The following is a 17,959-nucleotide window of genomic DNA, read 5'->3' as shown; positions in this document are numbered from 1 at the left end:
AAAATCCTAATGGGACAAGAGGATCCTAGGCAAACAAACAGCACATGGGACACAAACATCTGCCAGACTTAGGGGGTGGGGTGCAGGTGCAAGAGTGTGCGTGAGTGTGTGTGTGCGTGTATGTGTGTGCGTGCGTGTATGTGTATGTAGAAGTAGAAGACCTCGGGTGTCATTCCTCAGATAATGTCTTTTTCCTGAGGTAAGATCTCTTACTGACCTGGAACTCACCAGGTAGTCTAGGCTGCCTGGCCAATGAACCCGAGAGAGCTGCCTGTTTCCACCTCCCTGGTGCTGGGATTACAAGCACACGCTACCTTTCCGCATGTATTGTTAGGAGGGAAGTCAGATGCTTATGCTTACAAGGTGTACACCTCGATGACTGAGCTCTCCCCAGCCCCTTGCCATAGTATACTATTGAAACAATCCATATGAATATCCTTACTTTTGGTAAGTGTTTTTACATACAGGATAGGCACACAAACTCATGCTAACTCTGGCATCTCTGATGATTTCCATGTTGTTTTGTCACGCAGTATGCTATGATGCATCCACCTATCCTCCTCTGAGCTTCCTGCCTGTTGAAGGAGGCTTCGGCCTCTGATGCTCTGCACTAGGTACAGCTCTGGGAAAGAAGCTGCCTATCAGAAAGCAGACATCTGCGACACCAGGGAGCAAGCAAGTGTGGCTGGTGGGAGAGAAACGTGGTGTCTAGAAGTGAGTAGCATTCAGCCTCTATGGAGACGGGGAGGAAAGAGGAAGGCTTCATGGGGTTAGTGGTACCTGAGCAGGCCCGAAGGAGGAACCAAGAATGGAAGAAGGAAGGGCATAGACAGCAGCCTGGAGGTGAGGAACCATGTACAAGGCTTTCCAGGACTCCATGCAGTGCTAGAGACCAGAGGAGGAAAGGCCAGGTGTCCTGACAGAGCCAGGAAGGCTAACATGACCAGCATCTCACTTACCAATGATAAAGGCCATCTACGGCCAGAACCGTGGCCAGGCCTGACCCCATACCATGTCAATACAGGAACACAAAGCGGGGGGCATGAGGGCACGGAGGCACGGGGGCACAGGGGCACAGGGGCATGGGGGCACAGGGGGAGGGGAGTCCTAGTGGTGCTGCCCACACCATTCATCTGGCCATACAGAAGAGGAGGTAGTGAGCTCAAGTGTGTGTGGGTGACCTGTCTGTGCCATTAACAGCCCTTCTGCTTGTTAATAATGCAGTTCATGGCCCCGGGCATCTGAGTGTCAAGGGCCCCGGTGGGAATCTGACATTTTTCAGATATAAAAAAAGTACACATTTGAAAACTGTGCATGGCTGCCAGAGGCTGAGTGAGGGCTGGAAGGCTGACTGGTGAGCACAGGTGACTCTTCCACAGTGAGATGGTTCTGTCAATGTTGTAATCCTACCCTTACACATGCAACCCACAGAATGTGTAACATCAGGAGTGAGCCCAGCTGTGAGTGAAACCGGGGCTTCACACAGACTTACAAGTTGTAACACTGCACTGCTGCAGTGGGGGTCACTGATATGGGGGACACTCTGTGTGCAGCAAGGAACAGGACTCTCCTATCAGTTTTACTGTGAAAGCAAAAATGTTCTTTAGGAAAAGGAGAGCCAGTTCAACGGAGAAAAGCTCTTCCAGAGGACCTGAATTCATTCCCTCCACCCACCCATGGGAGGTAGCTCACAACACCCTGTAACTCCAGCTCCTGGAGGTCCGACACTCTCTTCTAGTACCCAGGAGCACTCCCACACACTCAAATACAAAATAAAAACAATTTTAACTCTGAAAATATATACATGTACATGTAAATGCAACAATACCAAAGAACTCAGACCAGATGCCCCAAGTCCAAGCATGAACCCAGAATCCTACATTAAGAAACCTTCAGATTCCACATGTGGGCTGCAGCCAGGTAGCTTCAGGCCACATCAAGCCCCATCGCCCAGGAGCTGTGGAATCCTGGACAGTTCACTTCACTACTCAATGCCTCAGTTTCCTACCTCTAAGCCAGAGCGATCACATCCTATCTCTCAGGCCCATGAGCATGAAGTGGGCTGAGAGGAACCCGGCACGCTGCACTGAGCTGTCCACTGCCATTAGCATCCGCTCCCACAGCCTCCTTAGCACGCTCACAATGATCCACACAACATGGACAGGAGCTAAGTTCACACGGCACTGCAGAGCTCATCTCTCTGGCAGCCCTGGAATCTGGCTGGGGCAAGCCCTGAGTTCACAGGGGAAGAATAAGTGCAGAAGCAGGATGCCTGTTCCGTACACTAGTGGGCCTTGCCTAGCAAATGCAGTTGTTGCAGCTGTCTTCTCATCTTCTTCCTCATCCTCTTCCTCTTCTTCCTTATCCTCCTCCTCCAAAAACTCCTATCTTTGGAAGTTGTGGCTAGGATTCCCCAGCAGGAGAGGGACAAGGCCTTGGCAAAGTTCAGACCGGACTGAGGAGAAAATAACCCGCTCCCTTGTAGACAAGACAGACTTCCCAGCTTTCTGGTAAGAGACCTTTGCACAGACTATCCATGATCCACCAGTAGCTACTGAAAGCCTTTCTCACCTTCTCCATTACAGAGCACCAGGGCCCATGGGGCAAAGACCTGGGGAGCATCTACTTTCTCCAGAATCACCAAGGCTTCGGGCCAGCTGAGGCCAGCTGAGGCCAGCTGGGCTTTCCTGTAAACCAGAGCCTTGCCCAGCCAGTCACCATATTAGCTCCCAATGTCCCCATCCCCCATCCTCCTGAGACAGTCATCCTTCACATCCCAGATCCAATGCCGTGGCCTCTCTGAAGTCATTCCCAACTACCCCATTCCCACCCCAAGCCTAACCCTTAGTGCCTCCCACCCCTTGCTGGAGGATAATACAATCCTGGAACCAGAAAGTAGATGTGTGTTCTCTGGTTTACACAACATTTTTTTTTTCATTTAGGAGATTTCTCCTAATGGTCTGTACCTTTCTAAGTTCTCTTTCAAAAGGGCACACCAGAACTAGGGAGACGCCTCAGTGTAAAGCGCTGTCACGTACCAGTGAGTTTAGATCCTCAGCTCCCACACAATGCCAGGTGGGCACGGCAGACTACCTGTAACCCCAGTACTCAGGAGGCGAAGATGGGAGTCCCCCAGCAGGGTATCTAGCTTGACTAGCCAAACTGGAGAGTTCTGGGTTCCAGTGAGACCTTGCTTCAGTGTACAAGGAAGACAGTAAGAGAAAAGACATTTGCCCTCAGTCTCTGGCCTCCATAGCCAACATGTACACTCACTCATGTGCCCACACATATGCCTGCACACCTATACCCACACCACACACACACAGCACACAGCGTGTTCCAGTAACAACAAGGTGTGCATCCCTACATCTGCCGTCCACTGAGACCCTGTCCACCTGACTGGCTTCTAAGAGCCCTAGAAAATAAACTTTGCTTCTGCCCTGAGTGTCACACAAAGGTGAGCACCAAGGTCTCAGTCATCATGGAAACGCCCGCTCTCTCAGATCCTCATGCCTCCAGATATGAAGACTAGCTCCAGGCAAGGTTCCATTACAGTCCCAGGAAAACCACTAAATTTTGATTCTTTCTGACTTTGAGTTAGTCTTTCATTCCTTTAATAAAATCACAACAAGTTACAATTATAATCGTCATCATGACTGGCACTGTCACCACACATGAAGCATTTACTATGAGCTCTTACTGTGTTTACCATCTTTTGTACCTTATCTCACGTAATCCTTACAGTAATGTGTCAATATCCTCATTTACAGATGAGAAAAATGAAGCCTAGACACTGTTGTTTTCCCCAAATCACAAAACTAGACCCCTGCACAGCTGCTATTTGAACCCAGACCCCATGAAAAGGAGTGCTCTAGAGTCACACGGGACCCTTAGCTGTGCAGCTTGAGAGGGACCACAGCCACAGAGGCCTCCACCCTCAGCCTAACTTCCACTGCACTCTCCCAATCCTAGCCTTAGCTTTCCCTGCCAAAGTGCTGGAGATAATGAATGAGATGCTCTGGTTGTCATGGAGACACCATGGCAACCCAGCACTTTCGGGAAATGTGGCCACTGCTCTAGAGTTGAAAGTCACTCTCCTCCTTACATCCCTAGCTCAAAGTTTCTCTACACCCCTCCTTGGAACCCATAGGAAACTAAAGATTTCTTAAAGCGCAAGCTGTTCAGAAGATGGCAGCAGGAGAGGGGGCAAGCAACTTGGCTCAGATGAAAGAGGCCTCCAGGGTTGAGGCTGAGAGCCCCCAGAACAGACTGGGTGAGCTGTAGATTTGAGGGTGAAGTGTGTCACCATGTGCCAGCGGGTCCTGAAAAGCACTCTGTGCTCATCTTCCCAACACCATCAGAAACAGAAGTAAAGTGGCTGCTAGCCGCAGTCGGGCTCCGGCTGAAGGCAGCCTGCCAGGCTGGAATCTTGGCTTCATTATTTACCAGTCTGTGACCTTTAGACAAGTCTCCCAACTTCTCTGAACCTCAGTTTCCCTTCCTCTGCTGGAAAAAAAAAAATGTAATTGTGCCGAACTCTTTTCTATTACATGATGGCTGAGTGTAGTGTCTTACACCTGTAATATCAGCACACAAGAGGCTGAGGCAGGAGGACTGCTGAGAGTTTGAGGCTACCTTGGGCTCTAGAGAGACTTTTTTAAAGGTGTGTGTGTGTGTGCGTGTGCGTGTGCGTGTGCGTGTGTCAGTTTATGGGAATGTGCAGATGCCAATGCTCACAATCAAGACATGAAGAGGCCAAAGGAAAACACTGCTCTCTACACTTTGCACCTGACTCCCCAGAGACAGTCTCTCCCTGAACCTGAAATCGGCCATTTTTCAGCTAGGCTGACACCTAGCAAGCTCCAGCAATCCTCCTGTTTCTATCCCTGCTCTCCAATACATGTAGCTATGCCTGGCTGTTGGCCATACCTGCTTCTGACATGAGTTCCAAGGCTCTAAATTCAGTACTCTTAACCACTGAGCCATCTCTCCAACCCCAGGCCCTACCTTAAAAATAAAGAGCAAGAAAACTAAAACTCTCACAGGCTCTTACAAAGCATACTCACAGTCATCAAAACACGATCCTTAACTTTCCTGTGAACTTTGTAATGGATTCTTTTGGTCATTTTACCTGTATTTTTTTAATCTTAGACAATGCATTTCAAAAGCATCTTATGGGCTAGAGAGATGGATTAGCAGCTAAAAGCACTGGCAGCTCTGGCAGAGGACCCAGGTTCAGTTCCCAACACCCACATGGCAGCTTACAACTGCCTGTAAGTTTAGTTCCAGAGCCTCTGGCACCCTCTTCTGGACTCCACAAACACCAGGCGCACACATGATACACAGACATTTGTGCAGGGAAAATACTGTTCACATAAATTTAAAAATTAACAATTAAAACATCAAAAAATAATTTTTAAATTAAAGACAATAACTCCAAATTAGCTTTTTAAAAAAACAAAGCCAGACACAGTGGCACACACCTTTAATCTTAGCATTCAGGAGACAGAGGCGTGTGAATCTCTGTAACTTCCAGGCCAGACTGGTCTACAAGAATTTTCAAGTCAACTATGGCAACAGAGTAATACCTTGACTCATAATGAAACAGGATCTGTGGTCTAGAAGATAAGAGGATGAAGCCAGAAAGGAAAAGCAGGAAGAGAAGCTTCAGGAAGGAGTAAACGAGTGTCACTGTGACATCACCCTAGGAGCTGCAAGCAGGCAGGTGACCTGCCAGTCTGTCACATACCATGAGGTGCCAGGCACAGCACTGATGAGGCAGTGGTGACCCAGAGCTTCAGGGAAGATGTTTTAGGAGCTTCAGGAGTCTTAGGTCTCCAGTGTAATGCTACTTTAAGAGACTGAGGGAAGGTCCTCATAGCCCAGCACATATTTTATTTCCGATCTGAGCCATTCCTGATAATGCTGGGCACCCACCTTCCAATACACACATCCCAGCTCCCGTGGACTCACAGACACACTCACACTTAGCCGCATTAAAAGACATCATTGTGGGCATCCACCAACACAGACATGGAGAGATCAGGAACCCAGCAGGCAGTTCCAACAGTCTTCGTGATAGGACTTGACCAAGGACTTGGGAAGACAGACTGGTGGCATCTGTAGGCCCAGACGCTAGTCTCACATGCACCTAGAGCCATGCCCCACAGCTGGCCCAGTTCCTCGAAGACATTACACCCCTCAAGCCAGTCACACTACCACCCACCACCCAGACACACCCTACTGCTGAGCCACAGCCACCCAGCCTGGTCTGCCCCACCCTCCACATTTGCTTCCCAGCTGTGGGAGAGTTATTCCCTTCTAAGTTCTCCCAGGAGGCCAAGACTAGGAATGATCCCTTCCTGGTAGAATTTGTGGTGCTCCCATCCCCCATGATCCCACAGTGCTGACTGGCCTGTGGCCAAGCTGTGACATGCCTATCAGTCACTCCACCACTACCACAGCCACCATTAGCCAAAGACTGTAGCCATTCCTGTAGCTTGGACTCACAGGGCCACAAGGGCATAGTCCACTCTGCAGTGAGTACACAGGGCTCTGAGGACCTGAGAGAGGAAAAGGAAGGCACTCTTGGAACTGTACCAACCAGGAACGCCCTGCTCCCACCTACCCCGACCCCTTTTCTTATCCATTAAAGCCTTGCCCACCTCTTATAAAGCCAGGTCCTGCTGGGCGCCAGACTGGCTGCGGTGGGTTTCAGGGGCACATGGATGAAGATTCCTCTACTTTTCCACAAGCCTCCCAAGGTAAAGAGCTTCCATGGCTCCAGCAGGTGCTCAAGGCAAGGAATCCTTACCTTCCTCTTCAGTCTGAGGCAGCAGTCTCAGCCAGCTACACCAACTACAGCCACTTCCCTTTCCTGGACAACCACATGGTGAGATTACCCTCACACTGGTGACCTCTACTCCCCTGACGGTTTACATGAGGAACTGAGGCCCAAGAGGTTCTCAGCGCCAAGCCCAGGCTCTTCCTCTGTGGCCTAATTCACCAGAGACAACTACTGCTTGCCCAGTGCCCGACACGATGGCTCTGCTCTTTCTGCACAAACCCTCCCTCCATCAGCAAGCACACCAAACAACACTGCTCACCCTGCTACTTAGCTTGGGAATCTGTTCTGGGTCTCCTCCTGGCAGGCAAAGGCAGGCCCAAGACTGTGGGTGGCTAATGTCTTACTCCCAGCAGGGCCTGAGTTGAAAATTTATCTCTGTACCAGCTCTGAAAAAAAGGTTTACCAAGCAAACAAACAGCGGGTGGGGGATGGGCTCTGTGGCTAACAAGCCAAGGCAGGACAAGCCATGCTCCAGAGACACCTTCCCAAAAACAGGGCTCTCTGCTCACTCCAGTATGACTAAAACCATGAAATCCATCCCAATTATTTTCCCTAGGTTCTGATCACAGGAAAAGATCTGATCTTAAAGGAAAAAAAAACATTTATTTACAAGTATAACACAACCCCCCACTCTCACCCCCACTCACAGCCACTAACCCGGATGGAACTTATCAGAGCTGTGGTGAGTACCCCTGCTGTGCCCATCACACTACTGGGGTCACTGGGTGTGTACTTTACAGAAACAAAGTGCAGACTCAAAAGAGGCCAAGTGACTGACTTAAAGATCACACAGCTGAGTGGACATGGGGCTAGAATGACCCTTCCAGCCCACTTATGTGTCCACTCATGAACTCCTTAGAGCCCCCGTTCAGCATTCCATACCATTCTTCAGCCAGGGCCACAACCAGAGGAGTCTTGCCTTCCCTGCCTCGGTAGGGACCCTACTGAGAAACATGGAATGCACACACACTGTCTAGTCAGAGGCCTCATGCTAAAGACCAGAAGGGAAAAGAACACATGTCAAAGCAGGACACCGTGTCATGTGTTCCCAGTAGAGATCAATCTAAGCCTTGAACTTCTCTGTTCTGTCTTCCTTTCATGGAAGACGGAAATGCCATCCCCTCCTGTTTCTCCACTCCAGGCTGACAAGCATTCCCCAAAGCTTTGAGAAACAGCATACACACCGATGTGTGAGTCACATCAGCACCCAGCCCTCCCCAGGTGTTAGACTAGGGGATAAGAGGGCACACTCCCCTCCACCAACCAGAAGGTCAGAGCTAAGAACAGCAAAGCAGGAAGACATCTGGGTAATCCCTTCTGCTGAGCCTGTTTCCCCAGCTGCACACCAGTGACGTGGTGTGTGCACCAGAGCAAGAGGATTTAGGACATTTTTTGAGAAGCTATGACTAGCAGACTCTCCCCAGATTCACAAATTCTGGGTGGTCATGACCAGTCCCTACCAAAATTAACCTGTAAGCCCCATCTGCCTAAGGACTACATAACTTCCTGGAATGATGGGAGTTGTAGTTCTTGGAATGTAACAAAAGCCTCAGTGGAAAGTATGGTGGCCTATAGGTTTGTTTATAAATTCCTGTAGCACATGTGTCTTAGTTAAGGTTTCATTGATATGAAGGGACAACACTACTAAGGTAAGTCTTATAAAGGATAACATTTAATTGAGGATGGCTTACAGGTTCAGAGGTCTAGTCCGTTATCATCATGGCGGGAAACACAGCAGTGTACAAGCAGACATGGTGCTGGAAACTGAGCTGAGAGTTCTAGATCTTAATTCAAAGGCAGCCAGGAAAGACTGTGTGTCACACTGAGTGCAGCTTGAGCAACGCCTCAACGCCTACCTCCACAATGACTTAATTTCTCCAAGGCCACACCTACTCCAACTCCAGGCAGGCCATGCCTCCTAACAGTGCCACTCCCTATAGCTAAACATCTAAACACATGAATTTATGGGGGTAATTCCTATTCAAACCACAACGTGTTTTGGGGGCATTTCGGCTGAGAGAATCTAAGGAATGGTCCTGACCAAAGTCCACCTCTTGCTCAGTACTTACCATTTAATAAAGCCTGCTTTAAATTTGGCCCCAAAAAAGGTGAAACTGTTTTTCTTCTCTGACAAATCTCAAGATTAATAATATATTTGAATGTTTAGTTACCAGGGTGAGGAACTGAGAGGATTAAGAGTAGGTGGTGGGCCTTGCTGGAGGCGTGGCCTTATTAGAGGCAGTGTGTCACTGGAGGATGGACTCTGAGGTTTTAAAAGCCAATGCCAGTCCCAGTGTCTGTCTGTCTGTGTCTGTCCCCTCCCCTCTCTGCCTGCTATCCATGGATCAGGATCTAAAGCTCTCACCTGCTTCTCCAGGGCCATGTGTGCCACCATGCTCCCCACCAGAGTGATAATGGACTAAGCTCTCAAACTGTAAGCAAAGCCCCATTAAGTGTTTTCCTTGGTAAGAGCTGCCTTTAGCTGATGGTTGCACACACCTTTAATCCCAGACAGAGGCAGGCAAATAGATCTCTGAGTCTGAAGCCAGCCTAGTGTGTACAGAGGACAGCCAGGGCTATACAGAGAAACCCTGACTCAAAATTTAAAAAAAAGAAAGAGTTGCCTTGGTCATGGAGTCCCTTCCTAGCAAGAGAACAATGACTAAGACACCGAACTCTGGTGTGAGGGAACTAAAGCTGCATGTGTAACGGCTGGTGCTTTATAACTCAGCACTCCAGGGTCCCCACTGCCCTGAAGGAGATCTTCAGTGCCTGAGTCTGCCTGCTCAGTTGTTACTGTTGACCCTCCTACCCCCAGCTATCCCAGGAAGCTGTAGAGCAAAATCCTTCCCCTTTACATCTCTCAAATGCCATCTCTTCTTTCTCATCCCCCTCAACAATCCACCCTCCCCTCTATAGCAGCCCATGTTGCCAGGACACTCATGTAACCTGTTTCTCCTCCTGACTATTTTGACAGGCAGAACCCCAAGCCAGGCTCAGGAGCCTGCTGTACACAGGCCCCAGATGTGTGGGTCTACACACACACACACACACACACACACACACACACACACTGCACATTAACACACATTCAGACTAGACAGCTACACAGGGCAGGGGACTGAAGACAATAGTTAAGAGGGCCAAGAAGGCCATCACAGACAGGGGAACCAGGGTGGGAGTGACAGGGCCCCAGAGCTTCAGGTGTTGAGGCAGTGGCTTCTCAGAAACTCTGCATCTGGCTGCATCTCTCAAGGACTCCATACTTACTTCACACAGCTAGCTGCACCTAATCTGAGAGCCAGGACAAATGGCATTACTGTCTGCCTAGTTTCCTTCTGGAAAAGAGGAAGGGAAGGAAGGAGAAAAGGAGATGGCCCCAGGGCACCCAGAACCAACAACTTACTTCCAGGAAGCCTCCTGCTCACTCACCTCTCTTGCGGGCCAGCCAGCCAGGACTCCTGGGCCTCTGAGGTCTCCCAAAGCACAGGTACCCCCCAAAAGCAAGTAGAAGCTACCTGGAGGTACCTTCCATACAAAATGAAAAGGCATGTCCCCAACCCTGGGAGTGTCTGGCTTCTCTGGTCCCTCTCAGGAAAGACGGCAGAGAGGAGCAGGAGACCTTACAGTCAACAAGTGTAACCAAGTTCCTGCTGCACCTAACTTACCGTGTCACCTCCCCACCCAGCCTCAGTTTTCCTACCTGTCCTGAGAAAAGGAGGAAAGACTGATATTCCGTCTTGGTACCATCTGGAAGTCAAAGTATCCATGACGGTGGTGTTTGGCTCCTGACCCCGCCCTAGCTGAGCTGACAGACACTTCCCATTGTCCCGCCCCACAGAGGAGGGTGTCAGAGTCCCTTTGAGTGTACACAGGCTAGAGGTGCAGAGCTTTCTTTCACACAGCCACGGCCCAGAGAGAAGCAGCAACTTGGCTCTGGTTACACAGTAAGCTTGGAAAGGTCAGGCCAGCCGGGTATGGCTTAATGGCAGCCAACAGTCAGACATGTCCACCAGAAAAGGGATTTAGTCTTGCTTTCTAAAAGACACCCCCCCCCCAAAAAAAAAAAAAAAGAAAAGAAAAGGACCACAGCATTTCCCTAATGGCAGAAGCTCAGGCCCAAGAGCATCAGTGGAAGAAAGACAGTAAGATAATGTGCACATACTTGTGTGAGCATACTTGTGCACACACACCTGGGTGCACACACTTGGGGTGACAGGATGGACACTGGGCTAACCTTATAGTCTCTCAGGTCACACCACAAGCATGACAGGGGCCCTGCCAGTTGGAGATAAACCCTGGAAACACATACATGGAAGGAACAGCTTTAGCCACCTCTTAAGAAGTCATCTGCAGAGCCAGCAGTTGGAAGGCTGGGGGAAGATGAGAGAGAGGTGGATACCATCCTATATTACAAGAAAAAAAAAAAAAAAAAAAAAGCCACCTGGGCAGCAGTGAAGCAGAAGAGTGCCCTAAAACCAGTCAGCCTAAAAGATGGCAGAGTCCTGGGGACACTAAAAGCCTGCAGGCCCTAAGGCAAGTACAAAGAAAAGCCAGAGGCTACAATGATTCTGGCAGAAGCCCCTAATCTTCTAAAGGCCTGGTGGGCACAACATGGGGCCTGCTGAGACAGAGGATGTTTCCTGAAGGCCCACATGAAAGCAGTCTGTCCCTTCAGACTTGCTGGAGCTTGTCACCATGACAAGAGCCTGCTGCCAATACACCTGGGGCTTGAGGGGCTCCGTGCAGTCACTAGGAGGCACAGCTAGCAGAGAGGGTAGGACAGGCCAGTAGAGGAGCAGAGACAGGAACAAAGGGTGAACCTGACCTACTTCAGACAGGATCCATTTGAAAGGGATCAGGGCACTCGGTGTCACCAAGTATCCCAAAGACTCTTGAGATCAGGAGAGCTGAAGCTGATTCCCATACCACACAGTACTCCCAGGGCTCTGCTCAGTGAAGCAAGCAAGGTGTGGGAACAGTTGACACCTGGCACAGGCTCCGTGGTAAGGGTGGTTCCTCCATGCCCACACACTATCTCCCTGCCTCACTGGAGGCCCACTTTGAAATAACCGGCCTGGGGCCTCAGGCAAGTACCTCCTCTCTCTGGGTTTTCTTTGTTCATCTGTTAAAAGAAATTGTGCTGGATGGTCTCATGAACTCTTGACCACCTACTGTGGGATTCAAGCACAGGCACAACTACCCTACACCTAGTCCCCCAAAAGACACAATGGCCCAGCTCACCATTGCCCAAAACCCTACTGTTCCCTCTACACCAGCCTCTGTATCTTCAGGGCCTAACTTCACAAAGGAGGAGACTGTGGCTCACAGAGGTTAAGTATTGATCAAACTCCCAGTGGGCGAAAGACTTAGCTGACATTCAAACTGGTGCCCGTCTTGGGTCTTAATTCCTGACTGTGGCACTGGCCACAGGTTAACCCAACCCTACCAGGTCCTAGAAAATGCTATGGATCTTTGCACTTCACATATTTCCTAGTACATAATATTGAAACTAAAGTGCAAGGTGGCTGGGAAGAGTGTGGTGGGTGAAGAGTCTATGTGGGCACTGAGAACTCTGCAGATGGGCCAGTCTGCTACCTAGCCACCTGTCTACCACTATAGCTGATGTCCTCATTGCCACCAACCACCACTGGCCATTTTAAAACCATATACACACAGGCAACACTTCTTTACACCACTGCTTTAATACTACATGACAGCTTTGAAAAAAAAAAAAATACAATTCCCAAAAAATCCATTCCCAGAGGAAGCTGGACTCCCAAAGACACATCTTCCCCTAAAGGCACTCAGGAAATGGTAAACTCAAAGCACACTCCTCTGCCTCCCTGTGCAGTTGAGTCCACCAGATGCTCAACTCGCCAAGCCAACAAGCCAACCAGCTTTTGTGACAGCCATGAGCACATGTGAGAGCTCATGTCTTGCCAGCACAGCACCTGTCATCTCAGCAGACCATCCCCCAACAACCCTGCACACTCATGCCTCTCCTGATCTCACTGTGCAGAGGGATGCTGAGGCATCCGGTGGGCTGTTATTCCCAGGCTCGCTGTGCTACACACAAACTAAGGAGCTGAATGGTCCAAAGCCAGGCTGTATGGCTCCAGAGCCTGAGGCCTAGACCTCTGTACTGTCTAGGAGGCTCCATAGCTAGCAGACACTAGAAGGGGACAAGAGGTCAGACATATCAAGTAGTGTGAGTGCCTGGCAGGGCATGGCAAAATTATGATAACAGGAGGACAAACAAAGCTCGTGGGGAGCCACAAGAGGGAGGCTGATGTAAACGTCTGTCTGGGCAGTAGGCCAAGAGTCTGAGCAAGGGACACAGGGACAGAAGGAGGTGACAGACATGAGGGGAAGGCTATGTGAGATCTTGGTCAAGTGCCTTGCTTTCTCTGGATGTCAATTTACTCATGTACTAAGGAAAGTGGCTGGAGTATCTCCAGACCCTTTCCCACGTACCTAAAGACCCCTGGACCCTGAGAAAACAAGCACTGCCCGGTATCAATGTCCTTGGCTGTCCTGGCACAGTGTGACTGCTGGAAAAGGCTTACAGAACCACAGGGTTCAACTGGCATGCCAGGGCCAGTGAAGTGTGTGTGTGGGTCCTTAGGGGGCCACATTCCATTCATTGTCAGCCTCTCCATGGCTCCACTGAAGCAGGCACCACCCTGCCTGGACCCAGACCAGGAGCCAAGGCCAGCCACATCCAAGCACACAGAGGAATGTCACTCCAGCCCAGCCTGCCCCACAGCCAGCCCTGTTTACAGCCCTGACTGTTGTTGGTGGTGGTGGTGGTCAAGGTCTTATTATGTATCATAGGTAGATCTCAAATGCTGTGATACCCACATCTGGACTCCTAAGATCAAGTGGTGCTCCTGTCTCAGCCTCTAAAGTACTTAGCACTACAGGTATGACAGGTATGCACCAGCACACCTAACTCAATGTCTGGAATGCCCTTAAGCCACCTCAGTGACACCTGTCCCTCCAAGCCTCCTGCCCACATTTCCCTAAGGCTGGCACTGAATTGCAGAAACAAAGAGACTCTAGGAAAAGGAAAATTACCACCCTCCCCCTTTGAGACCTGTGCTGCCAACGCCACAAAAACTCTCAGCTAGGGAAGGTATCGAGCCAAGGCCAGCCCTGGTCTCGCAGAAGTTAACAGGAAGTTGCTAAGATTCTGAGCAAGACTCATGGAACAAAAGGAGATGACAAGCTTAGGGGTCTTCTGGACCCTGCCTAAACATCCTGCCTCCCCATTCCTCACTTTACTTAGCTACTAAAGGGAATCCCTGGCACACCCCAGAACCCCACTATCCCAGAGCTCAACACCTAACAGCTGCCCCCATTAAACAAGTAAATGTGTTCTTGCTTGAAAAACTGCCACAGCACCCCTAACCTAGCAGGCAAAACCTCTCATTCTGATGGACCACACGGGTCATTGCTGCTAACAGCTCCTTCTAACTGGGCGTGGTGTCAAATCTCTGTGAAGTATTTTCTGCACGTCTATCAGGAACTTTCAAAGTAACCCTTCATGAAGCAGGTGTTAGGATGGGCCCATTTACACAGGTGAGAAAATAGAGGATCAGAGAGGTTCTTTCATTTGCCCAGAATCTCACAGCCCAGCAGCAGAAGATGTATTCGATGTCCATTTGACTGAGTAAACCTAGATTTTTTTTTTTTTTTTTTGGTTTTTCGAGACAGGGTTTCTCGGTATAGCCCTGGCTGTCCTGGAACTCACTCTGTAGACCAGGCTGGCCTCGAACTCAGAGATCCACCTGCCTCTGCCTCCCAAGTGCTAGGATTAAAGGCGTGCGCCACCACTGCCCGGCTAAAGCCCAGATTCTTAATCACGGTACTATGCTATCTCCTCAATCGTTCCTGCTACCCTGAGAACTAGAGGCCAGGACAACACTGCTGTGCAGAGGAGGGTAAAGCAATGCAGAAAGCCAGAGCCTGAGGCCCCCACCCCCCAAGCCCCTAGGCCCACCAAAATCAAAATTCCTTCCCATGAGGCATGCCAGACAGAGGGTTTGAGACCTCGACCAGGATCTGTTGCCCACTGTCAGGAGGAAGGATAGGGCAGGTTTGTCAAGAGAAGACAGAGCTGAGGGAGATAAACCACTTGTCTCAGAGCAGATTCTTGGAGCTGGGGAAGACAGGGCACATCTTACAACCTGACAGCACTTAAGGCCCCCAGGTACTTTCCACCAGTATGTGCCACACTCCAACAAAACTGACCAGAAATCGCAATTCTCTCTCCAAGCCTGCTTGCTCTGAGCCCTCCCTGCCTTCTCAGTTAGTGTCAACAATGTCCTTCCGGTGCCGCCAGCCAGCCACACTCTCCTCTCACCCCCACAGCTAATCCCTCAGCAAATCTGTCAGCTCATCCTGCAAGATAAATCCAGAGGCAACTCCTGGTGCCCCACCTCCCTGCCACTGAGCCACCATCATTCATGGGGGGGGGGGGTTAGGTTACCTCCTGGCAGTTCATCCTGCACAGCCCCTGCCCTTCCCCTGTCCTCTTCAGGAGATAGCCACATGATCCCCTTCTGCATGAAAATCTAAGCAGGTGAGTCCTCCACCCCAAGCCCTCTGGCAGCTCCCCCTTTACTCAGACTTAAACAACACAGTCCTCCCTCCTAAAAGACAAGAAGCCCTTCCCACCCTCCCTCCCACCGGCTGCCTGCCCAGGTGCCTTACTGCTCCTCACATATGCCCATGCCACCCCCACCCCTGCCTTGGTGCTCCCTCTGCCTGGCATGCTCCTGCCTCCTGAGATACCCACCTGCTATCCCCAGGCCAGCTTTGCTCTTCTCCTAGGTACTTCTCACCACTCAGCACATACAGTGTGTGTGCTGATTTGCTGGCGCTGCCCCATTGGTGGTGTGACATGAAAACAGAGACTTGGTCTAGTCTGTGTACTGTGTCAGTTCCTAGAAAAGGCCTAAACAAGGCACATGTTTGTAAAATGTGTTGAATGTGACTACTGCCTCCCTTAGGCAGACACATCTAGTCCCTGAGCCCTGAAGGTGATACCACACCTGGGCCTTAGCAAAATCTCTAGGCTTTCATGTGACCAGTTCTGGCCAAATTCCCAATGGTGACCACTGGATTCTATGTTCCATTTCTCTCTGCCTACAGCCTTTGGGCCCCTGGGGGCTCTAGGTCCTGACACCTGGACTGCCAGGAGTCTTCAGTCTTCACATGCTGCTGGTCTCCCCTACAGCCCACAAACGCTCTCAGCAGGTGGAGCGGGAAGCCAGGGCCTTGTCTGCCCTCCTTCTCTGTCAGCAGGAAAACTATCAGAAATTAGTGTTGTTCTCAAAAGAAAGCACAAAGGCAGTGCCAGGCAGAAGTGGGCACAAAGACAGCTGGCCCATCGGAGACATGCAAGGGAAACCCAAGAAACAGGATGCAGAGTATTTAAGGGGTCACTCACATACCCAGCCTCTTTCATGCCTCCAGGATACCGTGGTCCCACTCAGTCTTCCAGGCCCCAACCTTCTCCTCCTCAGACAATCAGCTGATTGTCTCCACTGGGTGATGTGCCACTAACTGTGTAGAGAGAGATGAAGACAGAAGCAAAGCCTGGCTTGGAGTAAGAAGACCTGAGGTTCCAGCCCAGATTTGCAAAGAGACTAACGGTTACAGAGCCTCCTCCCTTTAGAGCCTCAGTTCTCTCAGCTGTCAATGGCTTGTTCTGTTTTGTACTTAATGTCTCAGCCTATGTGCCACAGGACCTCAGCAGACCAGTCATTTCTCACAAGGCCTGAGAGCAGAGGCCAAGCACCTATCTGATAAGAGACGAGCTGCCAGCTCTGGATCAAACAAAGCACACGTCTCTTAGTGTACCTGTCTCCTGAGCTGCCAGCCCATGTGAAGGGGAACCCTCTGGGCCTTTACCCCAGAGGTAAAAACCTGCCTAATGTGCTCTCCTTGAAGAGTTGCTCAAGAAGCATGAAGAGCCACAGAGACAGGGAGGAGCCCTACATGCTGGCCCAGAGGGTGAAAGAGAAGCCAGTGGTGGGGGTAGAGGAGGCGTTCCTGTTAAACTTACTCTGAGGTCTTCTACCAGCCCTGGGTTCTGTGTACGATGACACAGTGAATGCTCAACACGTAGTCTGAGCTCAAAGTGCTCTCTATGGCTGGATATTCTGGGGAGGGAAAGACTATATCCTAGACAGAGGCAGGGAACAGAAATCTATAGGCAGTTTTTCTAAGTTTCCTAGCGTTTTCATATCCACAGAATAATTGTGATTGGTTAGCAAAGACCACTTTCAAAAAGTGTCATCTTCATTGGCATGGAGGACCACACCTTAATCCCAGTTCTTTGGAGCAGAGGCAAGTGGATCTCTGTGAGTTCAAGGCCAGCCTGATCTATATAGCAAGTTCTAGCTATCCAGGGCTATACAATTAAGACCTTGTCTCAGAAAAAACAAAAACAAACAAACAAACAAAGCCAGGGGGCTGGAGAGATGGCTCAGAGGTTAAACTCTCCCAAATGTCGAGAGTTCAATTCTCAGCAAGCACATGGTAGTTCACAACCATCTGTGATGGAGCTCTCTTCTACTGTGTCTGAAGATAACGCTGTACTTATATACATAAAATAAATAAATAAATCTTTTTTTAAAGAATAAAGGAAAAACAAGTCCAATAAACCTTGAATGGACAGACAGACAGGAGCTGAAGGATAAATAAAGCACCATGAAGCAACTAGGAAAGCCTAGTGATGTAAACGCCAAAACTGTGCACATTGAACTGTGCACACTGGTTGCCACCCTTCCCTTTGCCCAGGGATGCACAGGGACAGACTTCTACATGGTACAGCTGAGCCTCACAAGCTTCTGTGAGCATGTGATGGACTACTGCAAGGAAAAGACTCCCACTATGTGCTGTGACTGTGCAAAGTAGCACTCTCAGAGGCTGCTCCCTACATCAGAAAGCCAGACATGGTTCATGCTTATAACTCACTAGGAAGGCCTGTCAAAAAGATCACTGTGAGTTTCAGGGCAGCCTGGGCTACCTAGTGAGATCCTATCTCAAAACAAAGAAACAAACACACAGCAGCTCCAGTCTGTCTGGAGGGAGAACCCC

The 17,959-nt window shown here is 50.0% G+C and overlaps 1 protein-coding gene across 11 annotated transcripts in view; it reads right to left on the bottom strand.

Moving 5' to 3' along the window:
* Positions 1-17,959, bottom strand: part of Ndst1 (N-deacetylase and N-sulfotransferase 1) — a 61,587-nt gene that overhangs the window by 29,816 nt on the left and 13,812 nt on the right. For 2 of the 11 annotated variants that reach the window (XM_076912584.1, XM_076912595.1), the window contains exon 1: positions 7,107-7,227. The exons of 4 other annotated variants lie outside the window; for them this stretch is intronic. The gene's annotated coding sequence lies outside the window, so the exon portion shown is untranslated. Of the gene's footprint in view, positions 1-6,665; positions 6,780-7,106; positions 7,228-10,550; positions 10,595-16,308; positions 16,402-17,959 lie in introns of those variants that run through there. 5 more of the 11 variants (XM_076912592.1, XM_076912596.1, XM_076912594.1 and 2 more) reach the window with 5 other exon arrangements.

The sequence above is a fragment of the Arvicanthis niloticus genome, chromosome 14 (genome assembly GCF_011762505.2).
Source record: "Arvicanthis niloticus isolate mArvNil1 chromosome 14, mArvNil1.pat.X, whole genome shotgun sequence".
Lineage (NCBI taxonomy): Eukaryota > Metazoa > Chordata > Mammalia > Rodentia > Muridae > Arvicanthis > Arvicanthis niloticus.
This window is presented reverse-complemented; position numbering and strand designations above follow the sequence as displayed.